Below are 21,817 nucleotides of genomic sequence, written 5' to 3'. Positions count from 1 at the left end.
GAAGTCATAGTGTTCCAGATTTCACCAGTGGGAAGCCCAGTCAAGCTGGATTCTATGGCCTTTGACAAATCACCATCATTCCTCAGGGACTTCCTTACTTTTGGGCACAAAATGTTCCAGGCTCATTTTGTACATTCCCTACTCCAGTCCTCAAATCAGCCATTTCTCAACAAAAAGCCTTGGTTCTTTTACATTGAGAAGCATTTTCAGAAATCAAGACTGGGCCTCTAAATACGCTCATAGTTGATGTTTTCAAACCTTGTCAGTGGTCACAGCTAGAAATAATATAGTTGTGTGTATCTATGGGTATCTATGGATACCCACATATACATACATATTCATGGACATAAACACAGGTATATATGCATATATATACACATATTATATCCATATTTATGTATTTACTTACATAAGTAAATTCCAACACGACTAGTTCATTCTACTTTCTACATTTATAACTCCCTTCTCTGACAATAAGAAACCTAGCTCCCATGATCATTAATATACATTAATAATACACTCAATTTGTTTTCTGGTTGTCCACTTTATTCTTTTTTCCTCTCTTCCTTCCTTCTTTCAGGTTACTTGAATACTTCATAGTATTCCAGTTTGATTTCTCTGTTAGCTTTTTAGCTATATATCTTGCATTATTTTTAGTAGTTACTTCAAGGATTTCAATTTACATCTTTATATTACCACAATCTACTTAGAGTTTATATTGTACTACTTCACATAAAATATAGCAACCTTTGAATATCATAGTTTTATTTACCACTCTCTCAACTTGGTGAGATTTTTGTCATATCTATTATACGTACTTACGTTATAAACCCCACAATACTGTGTTATAAGCTGCATTATGCAATCATATGCTTTTTCAAGAAATTAAGAAAATGTGTACATGTGGCGCCTGGCTGGCTCAGTTGGTGGCGCATGTAACTCTTGATCTCAGTGTTATGATTTCAAGCCCCACTTTGGGTATAGAGATTACTTAAAGATAAAATCTTAAAAAAAAAGAAAAGAAAATGTGTACATTCTCTCATGTTTACCCAAATACTTACCATTTCCTGTGCTCTTTATTCCTTCCATTGAATCCAAGTTATCATCTGGTGTCATTCATCTCCCACTTGAAGAATTCCCCTAAGTATTTCTTACAGCACAACACACCGATTCTTAGCTTTAGTCCATCTGAAAACATCTTTATTTTTCTTCATTTTTGAAAGATAATTTTGTAGCATATAGAAGCTGGGTTGACAGCTTTACTTATTTCAGTACTTAAAGGTGTTATTCAATCGTTGTTATGGGTTGGGTTTCCTAGGAGGTAGACTCTGAGGTGGAATTTAGCCAGCAGAATGTTTATTAAGGAGTCTCCTTGGTATCAAAACCTGTGGAAAGAAGGAAGCAAGAGTAGTCAGAAGGAAAAACTGAGCTCTGATGCATGTCCTATAGTAGCCTCAGCCAACGCCTGGGGGAGATCTGGAGCAAGAATGGCCCTTCAGATTTGTCTTGCATTGGGCCAAGAAGGTCAGGTCCTGCACTGATCAACCCCTGGCTGTAGGTATCCCAGGAAGAGGCTTGATCTTAAGTGAGTCAGTACTCTACAGCTGAGGCAATCCCCCCGAAAGGGGCTGAAAACAGAAGGTTGTCTGGTGACGGCACTCCTCCCAGCTGGTGCAATGGGTTTTTCCACTAATGTGAGCTGGGTGTGTATCACAGACTTCTGGTCTCCCCTGTTTCTCAGGAGAAGTCTGCCTTATTTGTATTATCATTTCTCTCTAAGTAAAATATAGGCCTTATTTTTCTCCTGGCTCCTTTTTCTTTGTCTTTAGATGCCAACAGTTGGTCATGTGCCTAGTATTGTTTTCTTTGTATTTATTCTGCTTGTGCTTCACTGACCTTGGATCCATTAGTGTTTTTACCAAATGGCTAAGTTTTCAGCCATTATTTCTTCAAATATTTTTTCTTCCCTACTCTCTTGGCTCCTTCTAGTATTCTAATCACATGTATTAGACTGCTTGAATTAAGAGCTGTGATGGTTATTTTTATGCATCAAACTGACTGGGACATAGGCACTCAAATTAAATGTCATTTCTGGGTGTGCCTGTGAAGGTGTTTCCAAATGAAATAACCATAGCTTTCTGAAAATCTATTCATATTTCTTCTATCTTTTCTCCCTTTTCTTGAATCTGAACAATTCCCATTTATCTGCTTTCAAATTCACCGATTCTTACGCATTCTCCAATCTGCCATTAAGCATATCTAGTAAGTTTTTCATTTTTACTTGCTGTATTTTTCACCTAGAATTTTCATTTGAGTCTGCTATAGACTGAATGTGTCTCTCCCTGCCATTCACATGTTGAAATCCTAACCCCCAGTGTGATGGCATTAGGGCGTGGGGCCCCTGAGAGGTAATGAGGTCATGAGATGGAGTCTTCGTGAATGGTATTAGTGCCCTCCTACAAGAAGCCCCAGGGAGCTCCCTTACTCTTTCTGTCATGCAAGGACACAGTGAGAAGGTGACCATCTATGAACCAGGAAGCAGTACCAGATCTATTGGTGCCTTGATCCTGGACTGCCCGGCTTCCAGAACTGTGAGAAATAAATGTTTGTTATTTAAGCCACCTAGGCTATGGGGTTTTTGTTAGAGCAGTGCAAACACACAAAAATGGACTTTTAATTCTATTTTGTGGCTGTTTCTCCATCTGTTCATTCACCAAGACTACATTTTCCTGTAAGTCCTTATGCATATTTATAATAGCTGCTTTAAAGTCTCTGTCTACTATGTACCACGTAAGGTTTGGTTTTCCTTGATTGTTTTTTCCTTCTTGCATATGGGTCATATTTTCCCGTTTCTTTACACATTTGGTCATTTTTATTGTATACTAGACATTAGGAATTATACATTGTAGAAATTCTGGATTCTATTATATTGCTCGGAAGAGTGCAATTTTTGTTCTACTAGGGAATTAAATTGGCTGGACTCAAATTCCTAAGTCTGTCTCCTCTGTTTTTGGGTGACACCCTGAAATATCTGCTCAATTCTTTCAGTTTCTAGTGGTCACTTTTTCTCTGTACTCTATGTGGTCTCTCCTACTGATGCATATTTCAGTGGCTGGACAAGAATTTGAGCAGTTTATATGGAGATTTGGGGTTCACCACCTCTATGACCCCCTCCCTCCTAGGATATGCCCTCCCAGCTCCCCAGTTGCTCTTCCAGTCCTGAACTCTATACTCTGACACCAGTATTCAGGAGGCTTCATTCTGAGCCACATAATGGATTGGTGAACAACTGTGAGCAAAAACTCCAATCAAAAATCACAATGGTGTAATTCCAATCTTTTAAAGGTAGACTCCTCTCCAATACCTGCCTGCGTCTAGTCTCTGTCAAATATCTTCAAACAGTTGGTTTTTAATATTCCCATCCAGATTCTATCATTGTTACCTGTGGGAAGATTAGCCTGACCGAGCTACACTACCATTACTTAAGTCAAATTTCCCCATATTACTATTGTTCTCCATACTGGAATCATACCTAAATCCTGATTTGTCTATGTCAGTGTTGTAATTCATTTCCCTTGCATCGGTGCTATGTTTAGGAAGGGTCATAGATCAGTCTGGAAACCCGAAGCTACTCTTTGCAGTCTAGCTATAAAGAGCTTTAACACAGGGAATTGGTGGCTTATCCCAAAAAAAGCCTTAAGGGAGCAATGGTTAGAGAAACTGCTACTGACCTTCTCAACTTGGAGTGCTCAAGCAGGTGGTTTTCAAAACTCGCCTTGAAGTTTCCACAATTCTGGCTGCAACTGACTGGAGAGTAATGAACTCTCCGTTACTTTGGCTCAAGGATGCCTGTCATCAATACACTCCAGCCTGGGACCATACAACAAAGGGGAATCTAGCAAATGTAGCTCCTGGCTTCTCTTCAAAGTAAAGGAGACTTTAGAAGGGGTGGTGGTGATGCCAAGTTGATCACAGATAATTCAAACAGGGCATGTGACCCAAATTAGCCAAAGACACAGGAGGGAAAGGGAGCTGCAGAGCTTCTGGAAAAAAGCTATTTGCTGATAAACTAAAAATGAAACAAAACAAAACAAAACAAACCCAAAGACTCACAAGAACAATGGTCGTTCTTCTTACAATGGAGTTTTTTCATGTGATTCTTGGAACAGAGGCATTGATCTTATGATCGTGATGAGGAGCCAGCTGAGATGGAAGCAAATATGGTGTCTGAAGCCTGTCCAGTCTGGACTTCCTGTTGTGAGAATAAGTGTTATTATTTAAGATATTTTCAAATTGGTTTATTTTGTTACTTGCAGCAGATGAGACCCCTTATTTAGATCATAGAGGTAAATCCCAGAAGAAACATTTAAAGGGGTGAAAGTGGTAGCCTTTAAGGAGTAAGACGGGGGTAATGGGATGCGGTACAGTGCACATTGGCTTTTATTCTATGTCTTGTGCTATTTAACATTGTAAAGAAGATACATGCACTACTTGGATAAAAAAAATTAATTAGAAAAAAGACAATCTGACAACTCCTCTCCCTCTCCACATCACAGTTTTCATGATTAACTCTGATCTTAGCACAAAAGGAAATGGCAGCTAAACACAACAATTCTTCCCTGCTTTTATTTCAGGTGATCATCACTTCTAGTTGCCTATTGAAGAACCCCATCCTCATCCCCCTCAATCTACTGTCTGTCACCAAAATTATCATTCCAAAGGGCAAATATGATCACATCTCTCTCCTGCTTAAAACCCTTAATTGGCTTCATTTTGTCTCTATAGGATAAAATGCAAATTCCTTAATATGGCATCCAAGACTCTTCATGATCTGGGCCTTCATGTTCTCTAATGTATATACTCTAGCTATTTTGAAAATCTTGGTTTTCTCCACACTCAGACATCCATTCTTTTGGAGTTTCTTCATTCGGAACATCCTTCCTAAATAATCCACTTTCAGCTACCTGTCTGTGAAGATTTCTTGCTCCTGCAGTTCTCCTGTAGTCTCTTCTTCTAGATGCATTGTCGATACCTATAGCCTCCATCAGCACAACTTATATTACAGCTCAAAAACCACCTACTAGAAAGTCTGAAATCCAGAAAATCTCTTAAAACTGAAATATTTTTGGTAACTCATTTGGTGACAAAACCTGAATGGAACTACTTATATTTATAATCTCAATTTATTCCAATTTGTATTAATATTCATGAATTTTGCTGCAGAAATATTAGTGGGTTTCATTGCAGACTGAAGCCTCAGACCCCACTGGCAATGGTAAGTAACACATACTATACGCACCTCTAGTATGTGCACCATTCCGAAAATGGCTACTGCAACATGTCTCATCCCAAAGTTCTTCTAGAACTTTTACCACTTATCAAGAGGAGAGGTCTATTTCCCTCTCCCCTCTTGAAAATGGGAGTGATTTTATGAATAAAAGTAATGGAGGTGATACTGCTTGACTTCCAAGGCTAGGTCATAAAAGGTGATATGGCTTCTGCCTATTTTCCTTTCCTCTCTCAAAATGCTTGCCCTTGGAACTCAGCCACCATGTTGTAAGGAAGCTCAGCCACGTAGCGAGGCCACCTGTAGCTGTTCTAGGCCACAACCCCAGCCAAGATCTCAATTACCAGTATTCATCAATGACCAACCAGTATCAACTACCAGACATGAGAATGAGTTAACTGCAGATGATGCCTGGCCTTGGCACTCAAGTGCCCCCACTTGTTGGCTGAGTGAAGCAAAGACAAGCTGATGCCAAGCCTTGCCCCAAACATAGATTTATGAGAAAGACAAATTTTGTTTTAAGGTACAAAATTTTAGGTAATGTTCTGCAGCCACAGTGATTGGAATATCCTCCCATTACCTTGTAAAAATGTGAAATATTCTGAATTCTAAAACCCATCAAAGGTTTCAGATAAGATCTGCATACTAAAATCATGTTTGTATATCTATTTTTCTATAGAATTAGAAGTTCTTTGAGGACAAGAACTTAGTTTTCCTTTTTTTTTTTTTTCTTGGTATTCTCAGAGCTACCATTTAAGATTGGGTAGGTCCTCAAGGTCTGTCTATTGAATTAATGTTGAATGTATAGATGACTGAAAAAATAAACACAGTTTCAAACAAATGGTTATTTTGAAATAGTTTTTCAGTAGATTATACTTTTTTTCAACTCAATCCATTCCTCAAAAATAACTTAGACTACCTTATTTTTATAATTATTTTCAGTTTATGAACTATACAAAAAGTCTCATCAATTTTCCTATGTTGTTTTTATCCAGAAGTGTTATCTTTTTTTTAAAGTTCCTTTTTTTTTTAAGATTTATTTTAGAGAGAGAGTGAGTGAGCATGCACGTTAGCAGGGCCAGGGCGAGGAGGAGAGGGAGAGAGAATCTCAAGCAGACTCCCTGCTGAACGCAGAACCCGACACAGGGCTCAATCCCATGACCCTGAGATCATGACTGAAACCAAGAGTCAGACGCTTAACCCACTGAGCAACCCAGGCGCCCCCAGAAGTGTTATCTATTATGATTATGTACTTTATCCATCAAAGCGTGTTCCAAATTAGCCTTGGCTGTTTCTAAAAGTCAAATGCATCCTTAAGGATGAAGATTTCCCATTACTGAAGATAATTTACTTTGATATCTTTATTAAAAATACCAAATTACTTTATCTGACATCGACTCTGAAGGTTATGCCAAAACAGGAGATCCCAATGTTTTTGAACAATGCAGTGTTCAAACACAATGCAACGTGTGGAAATGATGCACAGATGCAAGGATTGCAGCACCCATGTTGACAACGATGGAAGGAAAATACATTAATTTGGAGTGTAAGTTCTATCTTGCATGACCAAAATATAAGTTTATTTCTCTCCTGCTCATATGTCACATATACATCATGTCACACATGTACTTAGCTACATGAGGAAAGGGGAGGAAGGTAGAGAGAAAATCCATAATGTCATAAAGACATGAATAGATAGCGTTGATTTATTTTTTAATGTTCCTGTCGGGAATAATGGTTTTAGCCCCTCCCAGGGAATGGTATAATGATGAAATCATGAGGTACGAGTTTTACAGTTTTGCTGCCCAACAACTGTCTGATCAGAATTTACTGGATCCTTACTGCCCTGCTTTGTCCTCCCTCCCCATGTTGTGTAAATGGCAGAAGCCGGGGTATATGCAGGTGTATTTCAGACCATTCACATTCAGAGGAAATCTCTGTGAAAGCAAGAGCCATTAGATAAAAATAATATTAACCAGAGTCTCTCAAAAAATGCCAAGAGGGGGACAAATCTTACACCCCACGGCACAACTTCCAATCTTTTCTTTCTCCTCTGGTGTTTCATGGAGTCCGGCAGGAACACTGCCTGCAGACCTCCTTCTTTCCTGTCATATTCCTCTAAAATCCCCCTTTCTCACTCTCTCTCCCATGCCCCCTTCCACACACAGAGCACCCTATTCTTTTTCAGCCTACCCCCCTCATCTTCTCCCTCTGTTATTTTCTCATCGTGCTGCTTCCTGAGATCAATCGGACTGGCCTTGGCTGTATTAATATCCTTCCTCATGCATTAACCTGGTCCCATGCAATCCTGGGACCAGGGACACAGAGCAAATGAAAAGAAACTCTCTTTTTCAAGGTGAGGAGGGGGAGAGGCTGTGAATCCTGAAATATGAATCTTTTCCCTTGTCATACCGACATCTTACAGGCAGAATTCCATTTCACTAAACAGAAATAGTATGATGAGTAACCTCAGCCAGATACACTGTGAGGACAGCATAAAGTACAGCATGACCCACCTATGGACTCTAGATGAACAGTTCAAGGACCACATCTTCACCGGCATATATTGCTGCAGACCTGCTGGGGTCTGGATAAATTGATATTGATTTAAATGGATGTGTAAACAGTGTCATGAGGAACTATCTCATCCCTGGGGCTACCTTATTGCTGGGGTCCCTCTCCTTTCACCGAATACCTCAGGTATCACTTTTCTAGGCTTCCAAGGGAGTTTAAAGCCCCAGAAATTACCAAAGACCTGATAATAAAAGCCAAGTATCCACTCTTATTTCCCCTTCCCCCACCTTTGGTCTCTGAACCCCAGAAATTCTGGGGATTGAAGGGTGGAGATGCTGCAAAGCAGAAATTCCCATTTATGATTGCGAAATAAAACACAGTACACTGAATTTCATATAGAGAATGAGTAATTTCTTAGTATGAGTAAGTCCCAAATATTGCATGGGGTATACTTATACTTTAAAGAAAAGCATTCATTCTTTTTTTTTTTTTTTAAGATTTTATTTATTTATTTGACAGAGAGAGACACAGCGAGAGAAGGAACACAAGCAGGGGGAATCAGAGAGGGAGAAGCAGGCCTCCCGCAGAGCAGGGAGCCGGATGCGAGGCTCAATCCCAGGACCCTGGGATCATGACCTGAGCCGAAGGCAGACGCCTAACGACTGAGCCACACAGGTGCCCCGAAAAGCATTCATTCTTTATGTGAAGTTCAAATTTAACTGAGCATTCCTGTTTGAATTATCCTGGAGATCTGGTAACCCTAATTTAGGACAATCAATGAGAAGAATATCAACCAGGAATGAATACGTTAGGCTTAAAAATGGGAATTCTTAGGTAGATACTGTCTCTTGAGTTGCCCATTAAAAATATACCTAGAAGGGTGCCTGGGTGGCTCAGTCGGTGAAGCAGCTGCCTTTGGCTCAGGTCATGATGCCAGGGTCTTGGGATGGAGTCCCACGTCAGTCTCCCTGCTCAGCAGGGAGTCTGCTTCTCCCTCTGCCCCTCCCCCTGCTCGTGCATACTCTCTCCCTCCCCCACACCCAAAAATAAAGAAAGAAATACATACATACATACATACATAAATATATAAATAATCTTTTTTAAAAAGTACCTAAAACATCATAATATAAAAAAAAAAAAAAAGCTCTCTCTGAAAACAACAGGATCAGATATAGTCTGGAGTAGTAAGATGCTTAAGTAGCTGGAAATGTTTTATTGGTGTACTGGAGTTAGAGACTAAGTCGGTTTGTCCTTAAAGCGTTTATGATGCTGTAGCCATGTGATAATTTACTTGTCAGCACAACTTGTAGGGATGAGCTCAAAGTCTCTTCTCAGTTTCTGGAAAGGGAGATGGGAATTGCAAAGCAAACTGCTTGTAGGAACATACAAAAATCTAGAGGAAATCTGCATTGTCCAACTGAGAAGACAAAGAGATCAAAGACACTACAGTAAAATGTAACCATGATGACCTGGAAAACTTAGGGGTGAAGGGTAGGCATCGGCCAAAGTGCTCAAAAGTTCATGATGTTTTTGTCTTAAAAAACGCTAATACAGATTGAGTCAAAAAGTGAAGACTTTCAGAGATAAACACAGTCTAATCTGGTTTATTCTCACTTGCTTACCCTCCAATCCTGCTCACCCTCGTAAGAAAAGAAAAAGCAGTTTCAGCTTAATTCTTCAGAGATTGAAACTAGTGCCCCGTAGCTTCACGGGGGTTGATCATTACTTTCAAAGCAAATACGGAATATATTTACATCTTATTTGAAACATAAACTACTTCAATGAAATTAGCAAAATTTACTAGAATGGTATAACGTATTTACATGGATTATTAATTACTAATAATCAATTTATGAAACCAGATGTACCAGATCACTTAAGTTTTATAGCAGACATCCAGTTTACTTGTTTTGCTTTGCTTTTTTAAAAACTACATGTCCCCCCGGAACTGGAGGGTATTATGCTGAGCGAAATAAGTCAAACAGAGAAAGACATGTATCATATGACCTCACTGATATGAGGAATTCTTAATCTCAGGAAACAAACTGAGGGTTGCTGGAGTGGGGGGTGGGGTGGGAGGGATGGGGTGACTGGGTGATGGACACTGGGGAGGGTATGTGTTCTGGTAAGCGCTGTGAATTGTGCAGGACTGTTGAATCTCAGATCTGTACCTCTGAAACAAATAATGCAATATATGTTAAGAAAGAAAAAAAGAAGAAGAAGAATGTAGCAGGAGGGGAAGAATGAAGGGGGGGAAATCGGAGGGGGAGAAGAACCATGAGAGACGATGGACTCTGAAAAACAAACTGAGGGTTCTAGAGGGGAGGGGGTTGGGAGGATGGGTTAGCCTGGTGATGGGTATTGAGGAGGGCACGTTCTGCATGGAGCACTGGGTGTTATGCACAAACAATGAATCATGGAACACTATATCTAAAACTAATGATGTAATGTATGGGGATTAACATAACAATAATAAAAAATTAAAAAAAAAAAAAAAAAAAAAAAAAAAACTACATGTCCCCCCAAAGACACAGATCTCATTCAAACGTTCTTAAGCAAAGATTCAAATACCCAGGATGCTGCAGAGACAATGAGAGGCCCTTGGTTGGCCCCGTCCTCAGAGTGGACTGGGGCTGTGCTAGTTCTGGGGGCAGCAGCGGCAGCTGGGGGCTCATAGGAGGTTGGGCTCAATGAGGCGATTCAGCCCACATGAAAACAGAGCAAGCCTTCCCCCCCCAATCCCCCGCCCCCCCCCCGTGGGAGAACACAGCAGGGGATCAAGGAGAGGCACTCAGGGTGTGAGCGAAAGAGGATGAGGTTTAAGTGAAGGCCCGGACAACAGGTAAGAGACTGTCCTGCGAGGTCTCCTCTAACAAAGTCCAAAACTTAGGCTATTTTGCTGAAATACGACTTAAGAGGTGTGATGGTTATTTTTATGCATCAAACTGACTGGGACATAGGCACTCAAATTAAATGTCATTTCTGGGTGTGCCTGTGAAGGTGTTTCCAAATGAAATGAGCACTTGACTCGGTGGCCCCGGTAAAGTAGATCGCCCTCCCCAAGTGGGTGGGCATTATCCAAACCGTTGAGGGTCTGAAGAAAATGATAAGGCAGAGGAAGGAGGAATTTGCCCCTTTGGCTTCCTCCCCGCCTGCTTGAGCTGGGACATCAGTCCTCTCCTGCCCTTGGACTGAGAGTTACAGCCTCAGCCCCTCTGGTTCTTTGGCCTTCAGACTTGGACTGAGCTACACCACTGTCCTTCCTGGGTCTCCAGCTTCCAGAATCAGACTGTGGGACTCCTTAGCCCCTGAGTCAATTCCTCAAAGGAATCTCTCTGTGTCTGTATCTATATCCCCTATTGATTCTGTTTCTCTGGAGAGCCCTGATTAACATAAGAGTAAAAACAAGGCCATTAAACATCACAGAGTTCCGGAAATAAACTTAGACCCACCCAACCTAGTGACCTCTTCCTGCACATCCCCTCTCCCCAGCCCCTAATCTGAATTCCATTTCCCATTGTGCCTTCAGTGTTTTAGAAGTGATGGCCCATGTAAAGACAGCAGCTCTTTCTCATTTTAGCAGCTTTCCAAACTGTACACTCACTGAGGTCAGGCGCAGTTTACCACAGGCCTGTATTTCCCACATGGCCTAAAACCTAGCAGCAAGAGCTTTGCACATAAGTAGGAGTTTCAGTGAATTAATGAATGCAATCTCCAAATGGCTAACATTTAAAAACACTAACTAGTATTGTATTATTAATCTCAAAAACAAAACAAAACCAGATCACCCAGAGAGCATCCTGCCTTTACGGTTCTCCCCCAGACGCCTTGAGAAGGAGACCGAGCACAAGGTCGGGGGAAGCGAAGGGCAGACCGAATTCTCCCGAGCTGTGGGTTTGGCACCCTTTACCAGCATTAAATTAGCCATAAGAAAAATGAATGACAGTCCTGTCAGCATGCTATACACTTTGGGGAAATCATATTGACAAAATACGTCTCCTTTTTCTCTAGAATTGTTCATTTGATCTTTATCCCAAAGCTTCTTTGACATGATTAACCAAAGACTAAAAACTGAAGAGACACACAAAAGCTTATTAGATTATCTAGTCCATTTTTTAGGCCACATGTACAATTACGTGTTCCCTATAGAAATATTTTCTAGAACTTTGTCTGCCCCTTTCCCAGTAGACTTCTCTGAATGTCTTGAAGTCTTTTCTGGGGAGCGTGTTCCAGTTAGGCTCATCTTAGACACCTGACAGTTTTTCTGAAGCTTCTATTTCAATTTGTCTTATTTAAATTTTGCCCCATTACTCCTACTTAGACCCTTTTCCCGTCACCATATTGTAGATAGTTTTCATATTCCTTTTTAGGCATAATTTAACCATGCTTCACACATTAACTTGAGTAGACAGTATATGGTATAAATTACACAAAACAGCGATGTGTGAAGACATTCTGTGGTGAATAAATTAAAGCATTAATTTCAGACATATCAAACTAACACTTTTTAAATTTGTGGTTCCTATAATTTTCAGACCTGTTTCTAAAGTCTCTGCAGGGGGGAATTAAATGGAAGAGATTAGCCTAAAGCTTCTCCTTTCATTTCATAGGTTGGAGATCAGCCATTCCCATGAATATTTAAGAGAGAAAGAATTTTTTTTTTTTTTTTAAGAATTTAACACAAAGGTCCTAGTCAGATTTAAGGAGATGTGGCCATTCAGACATACAGGTGAAAAAGATTAGGTTTAGCAAACTCCCTAGACATCGTCACCAACAATCTGGCAGTTAAGAGAGAATTAAGGAAGAGGACATTATTGCCCACAGAGTATATGTGAAACTGGGTACACTGAATCTGAATTGAATGAAGAAGTGCACATGTTTATAGTATGAAGACTAAAAAAAAAAAAAGAGAACCTAACTCCAATTTAACCAGAATTCCTCTGTGTGAAAAGGAAAATTTTCCCACCATAGGCTCTGCTGGGATCCTGGGGTTTCTGGTTTCCACAACTGATACAGAATTGCTGAATGGACAAGGATCTGGCAGCAAAACATACGCACACAGTTCCTTTTAAGTAGTGAGACTTGAGAAGAATCAAGTTTATCCTCACTCCCAGTTTTAATTTTCACCCAAGTATTTACCACGTTTACGTTATTTTTTAGTTTGTTTATTGTCTGTCTCCTCTGGCCCTTACCTAGAATCTAAGCTCCATGAGGACAGAAATTTTATGTTTTTGTCTTGTTCACTTCTGTATTCCTGGTGCCTAGAACACTGCCTGACCCACAGCAGGCAGTTAAGGATTGGTTAAAGGAAGTCACTTATTTGGCACTGATTTCTCCATTTACAGAGTCAGACAGAAAAATAGCATGCATATGTCTTGGCTAAAAAGAACTAGATCCAAAAAAAAAAAAAATTCTTCTCCTATGGCCTATGGGAAGAAGTTTTTTAAATTCTTGAGGGTAGGCTTTGAGATAGTATTATTCCTTAAAATATAAACTAGGAAGTGTCTCAGATCTGACCATGTCATCCAAGGTGCTAAAGATGAGGCTCCATGAGGGCAGACGCAGTGCCGCATTGTTCTCTCTGTATCAGCTTCTGACACAGACCTGGAATGAGGAATAAATAAGACCGGTTGGAACAGTTGATATAGACTATGCTAGCCACTGGTCTAAGCACTCACATGCATTAATTCATTTACTTTTTACAATAGTTTTACCTGGGGACACAATTATTATCCGCAGCTTCTCAGACAAAGAACATAAAGCGTAAGAGAATAAATAACTGCCGGTTATCAATGTACTGTTTCTCAGCTCCAAACCCATCCTCCTTTGCCCTGTTTTGTGAGCTGGGACTGGCCAAATATTGTGTCAACAGAGGGCACCAGAGGGACACTGCAAGGCTGCAGCCCCAGGAAGACCCTCCCCTGCAGGCCCCAGCCCTCCACGTTTGTTCTTCGGCAGGAGAAACCAGAGGCCACTTGGAGGAGTCCCAGCTGTACCTTGGGCCACACTGTCCTCCCTGGCTGCTTCTGCAGCACAGCTCTGGCCCTACCTTCTGGAAAGTCTTTTCCCACCAGCAGGCTGCATGTTCCTGAGGTACCCACAGCTTCTCTGAAGAGGACTGACTCCCAGCCTGGCCCTTAGTTCCTTTATTGTCTCCTCTCCTCAGCCAAGAGGTAGTGGTTGGCACGCAACTTTTACTCCTGTAAGTAGCTAGCCCCTTCTACTAGTTAACAATTCTTTATATTAAATTGTCTCTGGATAGAGTGCTGGAAGGGTACTCTATTATTTCAGACCCCAAGTAGTCCAAGATTGTACCACTAGGAAGCAATCAAGCTGGGCTTCAAACCCAAAAAGTCTGATACCAGAGGGACACTCCAAACTATGAAGCTACACTGTCTCCAATGTTTGCGATAGAATCCAGGTTAACTCCCCCCACAGCCTGGACCCTCTGGGGCTGCAAAAATGAGAATTGCAATCCAGGAGTAAAGTATTGAATTGCATCTCCTCAAATATAACATGGATTAATACTACACAACCCTAATCTTAATATTTCAAATCCCTTTTTTTTTTAAAGATTGTATTTATTTATTTGTCAGAGAGAGAGAAAGCACAGCAGGGGGAGCGGCAGGCAGAGGGAGAAGCAGGCTCCCCGCTGAGCAAGGAGCCTGATGTGGGACTTGATCCCAGAGTCCTGAGATCATGATCATGACCTGAGCTGAAGGCAGACACTTAACTGACTGAGCCACCCAGGCGTCCCTCAAATCCCTTTTATATGCAGAATTTCACCACCAAACAACTATAGAGTTGATAAGGCATATATTACTATTCCTATAAAGAAGCTGAAGCCCACAGATATTAAAATTTTGCACAACTAGTTACACTCAAGTCTTCCAACTCCCAGCCAGAACTTTGTCTATAATATCACCATCTTGCCTTGAGTTTTAGTTACTCTGGAGTGAATTGGACTAAAAGACTGAATAATGGATCTCCAAAAGATCCATGTCATAATCCTTGAAGCCTGTGCATATAACCTTTTATGGAAAAGGGAACTTTGCAGATGTGATTAAATTAAGGGGAGAGAGGGAATGATCCTAGATAATCAGGGTGGTCCCTAAATGCCATCATAAGAGTCCTCATAAGAGAGGGGCAGAGAGAGACTTCACACACGCAGAGGAAAAGATGTTGTGAAGACAGAGGCAAAGATGGGAATGATGTGGCCACAGGCCAAGGAATGCCCGTAGCCTCCAGAAGCTGGATGAGAAAACGCACAGAAAGAGACAAGGAACAGATTCTCCTCTAGAGCCTCTGTAGGGAACACAGCCCTGCTGACACCTTGACAATAGCCCAGCAATACTGATTTCCAACTTCTGGCCTCCAGAACTGTGAGAGACCAAATTTCTATCATTTTAAATCACCAAGTTTGTGGTAATGTCTTACAACAGCCTCAGGAAACTAAAATACTGACAAATTCAAGTTTAAAAGAAAAGTTTATACAGATAGAAAATAATTTCTAAACATGACATAAATAGTTTTACAATATTAGAGTCATTAAAATGAAGATGCCGAGCACCTGGGTGGCTCAGTCGGTTAAGCCTCCAACTCTTGATTTTTGACTCAGGTCAGGATCTCAGGGTCGTGAGATCAAGCCCTGCGCCAGGCTCACGCTGAGCATGGAGCCTGCTTGAGATTCCCTCTTCCTCTTCCTTTGCCCCACCCCCCCAAGTGCTCACATGCACACTTGCTCTCACTCTCGCTCTCTCTCTCAAAAAATAAAATGAAGGATGTTAAGAACATGCAGAATGGGAGTGCCTGGGTGGCTCAGGTGGTTAAGCATCTGTCTTCAGCTCAGGTCATGACCCCAGGGTCCTAGGATCAAGCCCTGCATCGGGCTCCCTGCTCAGTGCGGAGTCTGCTTCTCCCTCTCCCTCCACCTCTCCACCCCCATGCTGGTGCTCCCTCTTGCTCTCTCTCTCTCAAATAAATAAATAAAATCTTAAAAAAAAGGGGGGGGGGAACATTGAGAATGAAAACACAAGCTACATAGAAAATAAAATCTTCCAAAATTGAATCAGGGAGAAACAGAAAATCTGAATAGCCCAATTACTAGTAACAAAATTGAATTGGTAATCAAAAAACTCCCAACAAACAAAAGTCCAGGATGAGATGTTTTCACAGGTAAATTCAACCAAACATTTACAGAAGAGTTAATATCTATTCTCTTCAAACTATTCCAAAAAACGGAGAGGACTGAAAGCTTCCAAATACATTCTACAAGGCCAGCATTACGCTGGTACCAAAACCCAGACAAAGATACTACAAAAAAAGAAAAAGAAAGAAAACTATAGGCCAATATCCCTGATGAACATAGATGCAAAAATCCTCAACAAAATATTAGCAAACCACATTCAACAATACAATAGAAGGATCATTTACCATGTTTGAGTGGAATTTATTCTGGGGATGCAAGGATGGTTCAATATCTGCAAGTCAATCAATGTGACATACCACATTAAGAAAATGAAGGATAAAAATAATACGATCATCATAATAGATGTGGAAAAAACATTTGACAAAATTCACCATCCATTTATGCTAACTCTCAAAAAAGTGGGTTTCAAGGGAACATACCTCAACATAATAAAGGCCATATGTGAAAAACCCATAGCTAATATCATACTCAACATTAAAAGCTGAAAGCTTTTTGTTTAAGATCAAGAACAAGACAAGAATGTCCATTCCCTTCACTTTCATTGAACATAGTACTGTCTATTCAACATAGTCCTAACGACAGCAATTAGATAGGGAAAAGAAATAAAAAGGCATCTGAATTGGTAAGGAAGAAGTTAAACTGTCACTATTTGCAGATGACATGATACTGTACATATAAAACCCTGAAGACCCCACCAAAAAACTATCAGAAATAGTTACAGAACCTACAGAATTCATTAAAAATTCCATAAAGTTGCAGGATACAAAACCAATATACAAAAATATGTTGTGTTTCAGGCACCTGGGTGGCTCAGTCGTTAAGCGTCTGCCTTCGGCTCAGGTCATGATCCTGGGGTCCTGGGATCGAGTCCCGCATCGGGCTCCCTGCTCGGCGGGAAGCCTGCTTCTCCCTCTCCCACTCCCCCTGCTTGTGTTCCTGCTCTCGCTATCTCTCTCTCTGTCAAATAAATAAATAAAATCTTTAAAAAAAAAAAAATGTTGTGTTTCTATACATTAATAACAAAGTAGCAGAAAAGAAATTAAGAAAATAATTCCATTTACAATTACATCAAAATGAATAAAATACCTAGGAATAAACTTAACCAAGGAGGGTTAACCAAGACTTGTACTCTGAAAACTACAAAACGCTGATGAAAGAAACTAAAGTCGACACAAATAAATGGAAAGCTATTCCATGTTCATGGATTGGAAGAGTTAATATTGTTAAAATGTCCATATTACCGAAAGCAATCTACAGATTCAGTGTAATCCCTATCAAAATACCAATAGCAGTTTCACAGAACTAGAAGAGATAATACTAAAATTTATATGGAACCACAAAAGATTCCAAATAGCCAAAGCAATCTTAAGAAGGACAAAGCTGGAGGTATCACAATCCCAGACTTCAAGATATACTACAAAGCTATAGTAATCAAAACAGTATGGTACTGGCCTAAAAATAAACACACAGATCAATAGAACAGAATAGAAAGCCCAGAAATAAACCCACACTTACATGGTCAATTAATCTATGACAAAGGAGGCATAAATATACAATACGGCAAAGACAGTCTCTTCAACAAATGGTGTTGGGAAAACTGGACAGCTCCATACAAAAGAATGAAACTGGACCACTTTCCCACACCATCCACAAAATAAACTCAAAATGGATTAAAGACCTAAATGTAAGACCTGAGACCATAAACTGAGAAGAAAACATAAGCAGTAATCTTTCTGCCATTGGCCTTAGCAACATTTTTCTAGATATATCTCCTCAGGCAAGGAAAACAAAAGCAAAATTAAACTATTGGTACCATACCAAGATAAAAATCTTTTGCACAGCAAAGGAAACCATCTACAAAATGAAAAAGCAACCTACTGAATGGGAGAAAATATTTGCAAATGATACATCCAATAAGGGATTAATATCCAGAATACATAAAGTATACAACTCAACACCAAAAAACCAAATAATCCAATTTAAAAATGGGCAGAGGAACTGAATAGACATTCTTGCAAAGAAGACATCCAGATGGCCAACAGACACATGAAAAGATGTTCAGGGAAATGCAAATCAAAACCACAATGAGATACCACCTCACACCTGTCAGAATGGCTGAAATCAAAAACATGAGAAACAACAAGTGTTGGTGAGGATGTGGAAAAAAAGGAACCCCCGTGCACTGTAGGTGTCAATGCAAATTGGTGCAATATGGAAAACAGTATGGAGATGCCTCAAAAAATGGAGAATAGAATTACCATATGATGCAGTAATTCCACTACTGGTTACTCATCAAAAGAAAATGAAAATATTAATTTGAAAAGACATATGCACTCCAATGTTTATTGCAGCATTATTTACAATAGCCAAGATATGGAAGCAACCCAAGTGTCCATCCATAGATGAAAGGATAAAGAAGATGTGGTATAGATATACCATGAATATTACTCAGCCATAAAAAAGAGATATCTTGCCATGTACAACATGCATGGACCTAGAGGGTATAATGCTGTGTGAAATAAGTCAGAGAAAGACAAATAGCATATGATTTCACTCACATGTGGAATTTAAAAAACAAACCAAACAAACAGAAAAAAAGAGAGAGAGACAAATAAAAGAACAGATTCTTCAAAACAGAAAACAAACTGGTGGTTGCCTGAGGAGAGGTGGGGGTGGGGGATGGATGAAACAGATAGAAGGGGATTAAGAGCACACTTATCTTGATGAGCACTGAGTAATGTATAGAATTGTTAAATCATTACACTGTACACCTGAAATGAATGTAACACGGTACGTTAATATACTCAATTAAAATAGAAAAAAGCACATGTACAAGAATATCCATCAACAATAGAATAGACTAAAAAAAAAACTGTGGTAGATTTAGATGATGAAATAACACATCACAATGGAAAAAAGTGAACTGCCATTATACCCAACATGAATGAATCTCGCACATAGAACGCTGACCAAAAGAAGCCTGACACAAAACAGCATACGCTATGATTCCATTTATATGAAGTTCAAGAACAGGCACATATTGAGGTATGGTGACAGAAGTTAGAACTGTGGTTTCCCTAGGGGGTTATGGGCGGGGGAACCACAGGGGAGCCTGCTGGTGGGCTGGAAATGTTCTGTATCTTAATCTGGGGGTAGGGAATTTACATGGATGCATACCTAAGTAAAAGGAATTGAAGTGTACACGTCAGATTTATATTCTTTACCATATATAAGTTAGATCTTAATAAAAAAAGAACATTAAATATTTATTTCAAAGAAATGACAGAAATGTAGCAAGGTTAATACATCACATTTAAGATCATCAGAAAACCAGTATACCATTCCTAAGTTTCACTTAAAAAAGTTTTAGGATTTTCCTCATCTGCAAAATTGGAATAGTAATATCTTACCAACCTCATACAGCAACTAAGAGAATTAGATAATGTATAAATATCTTTGCACTCCTATAAGAGAAGTCCTATGTCAATATAAGGTAATATTTGTGGAGCATTCCAAGATACCATTTTCATTTAAGTAATCTCTTAGAAATAGTACTTCCATTCTTTTAAAATACAATAACTAAAACCCATAAAGTAAATGAAAGAGGAACCTTGAGTTAGGCCAGCAACAAACTGATAAATTGATAATTGGTACTAAAGTAGAGCTGCCCATTCTTTCCATGACCCTTCTGATGGGCAATTATCATTCAACTGAAAAGTTAATCTTTATCCTCATGTTAAATCTTCCTGAAGGATTCTAGAATCTACCTAGGACAGGATACTCAATTCCAGAGACTCCAATCAAAGATTTATAAAGTTTCAAGCCCAATAATACCATCCTGCTTATCTCCTTTTTTGAGAGTTATTTATAAAACAAACAAGGTTGCAATCATCTCTCTCTATATATAAATAGCATGGTTCAAATCACATAGTTCCTCTAAATCAGAGCTGTCCAGTGTGGAAGCCACTAGCCGTATGCGGCTACTGAGCACTTGCAATTTGGCTAATCTGAATTGATCTGTCCTCTAAGTATAAGATACATACCATTTTCAAAATTTCATACAGAAAAGAACATAAAATATCTTACTAATATTTTCATATTGATTACATGTCAAAATGATAACATTTTTAATACACTGGGTTAAATAAGGTATATTACAATGAATTTAACTGGTTTATTTTTAGTTTTTTTAATGTGGCTAATAGAAAACTTTCAATTCTATATATGGCTTGCATTATATTTCTATTGGACTCCAGAGAGCTAAAGATGAAAATTTTCATAACGCTATTTCTCTCAAGACAGAATTTCCAAAAGAGTTTTAAGAATTAGGGTGAAGATTGCTTAAATGTTTTCTAGCCAAATTACCTGTCTTTGTCAACAATTAAAATCTATATTGAATCTTTATAATCAACTGAGTTTTAGAATGGTGTATATTTGGCCCCCATGAAGTCACAGAATATTTAACCAGGTTTCCCTGAACTTTAATAATATGTAAACCTGTAGTTCTAAAACTTTTCAGGGCTTTATACTGTTGAGGCAAAGAAATAACCTTAATAGATCTCCAACATGATTTTCCAGGACACCCCAACACAAAAGCTACATTCAATTCACCAAAAATGATACTGCTATGAGCTGAATTGTGTTCTCCCAAATTCATATGTTGAAGCCCTAACCCCCAATATGACGGTATTTAGACGTAGGGGCTTTGGGAGGTAATTAGGTGTAGATGAGGTCATGAGGATGGGGTGCTGACGATGGGATTAGTGTCCTTAAAGAAGAGGAAAAGATCAGAACTCTCTTTCTGTGATGTGAGGACACTGTGAGAAGGCAGCCATCTACAAACCAGAAAGAGAGCTCTCACCAACAACTGAGCCTGCCAGACCTTCATCTGGGACTTCTAGTCTTCAGAACTGGGAGAAAATAAATTTCGATTGTTTAAACCACCCAGTCTACTGTATTTTGTTATGGCAGCTCAAGCAACAAATACAGACACCCATTGCTTAAAGCAATCTCTTTTTTATTAAATATCGTAATTAATCTTTACCTAAGGCTATTTATGAATACATACTTTTTGTTATATAAAGACATAGTGAGGGGCGCCTGGGTGGCTCAGTCAGTTAAGTGTCTGCCTTCGGCTCAGGTCATGATCCCAGGGTCCTGGGATCAAGCCCCACATTGGGCTCTCTGCTCAGCGAGGAGCCTGCTTCTCCCTCTCCCTCTGCTGCTCCCCCTGCTTGTGTGCTCACTCACTCTCTGTCAAATAAATAAAATCTTTAAAAAAAAAAAAAAAGATGTTCTACACATATGAAAAATAAAAAAATACATAGTGATTTGCACAATGTGAAAAATAAAAAGTATTTGTTGATTTTCTCTATGTGTTAATAGGACAGGTCTGACCTATGGCCTCTGTAGACCAACTCACTCATAGACCATCTACGTTGAGCCAGGTAAAAGGGTTGGGGAAAATTATTATTATCTAAAAATATTGTTACTTCAAAATATTTCATTCTTTATTATATAAAAAATATTTTCTTCTGTTTGTGGAACTCGTATTTCTATTCTAACTGAAAATGCAAAGTTGTTCATCTCTACCCTAGGGATTTGCTTCTTGGTGTGACACTTTCAATGATTTCACCAGAGTTTAAGCATAATAAAATCTCATTTTATGCTCCAAGGCAGGAAGGATCCTAAATATTCCTCAACCAGTATAGTGCATAACCTTGTGGCTTCGGGGATAGCATTTAAGTAAACATCACAAAAAAGAAAGGATCCCAGGCTAGGGAATAAAATAGTATGCTTGTTTCTTT

The 21,817-nt window shown here is 39.5% G+C and overlaps 1 long non-coding RNA gene across 3 annotated transcripts in view; it reads right to left on the bottom strand.

The window, feature by feature from the left end:
- LOC144382321 (uncharacterized) overlaps nt 1-21,817 on the bottom strand; it is a 53,210-nt gene that overhangs the window by 29,203 nt on the left and 2,190 nt on the right. For 2 of the 3 annotated variants that reach the window (XR_013448998.1, XR_013449000.1), the window contains exons 2-4: nt 13,319-13,405; nt 4,114-4,252; nt 1,062-1,385 (exon numbers count right to left, since the gene is read on the bottom strand). This is a non-coding gene — a long non-coding RNA (uncharacterized LOC144382321). Of the gene's footprint in view, nt 1-1,061; nt 1,386-4,113; nt 4,253-7,803; nt 7,875-13,318; nt 13,406-21,817 lie in introns of all 3 variants that reach the window. The other variant, XR_013448999.1, reaches the window with a different exon arrangement.

Source organism: Halichoerus grypus, chromosome 6 (genome assembly GCF_964656455.1).
Source record: "Halichoerus grypus chromosome 6, mHalGry1.hap1.1, whole genome shotgun sequence".
Taxonomy (NCBI): domain Eukaryota; kingdom Metazoa; phylum Chordata; class Mammalia; order Carnivora; family Phocidae; genus Halichoerus; species Halichoerus grypus.
Note: the sequence above shows the minus strand (reverse complement) of the source record. Positions and strands in the feature narration are given on the sequence as shown.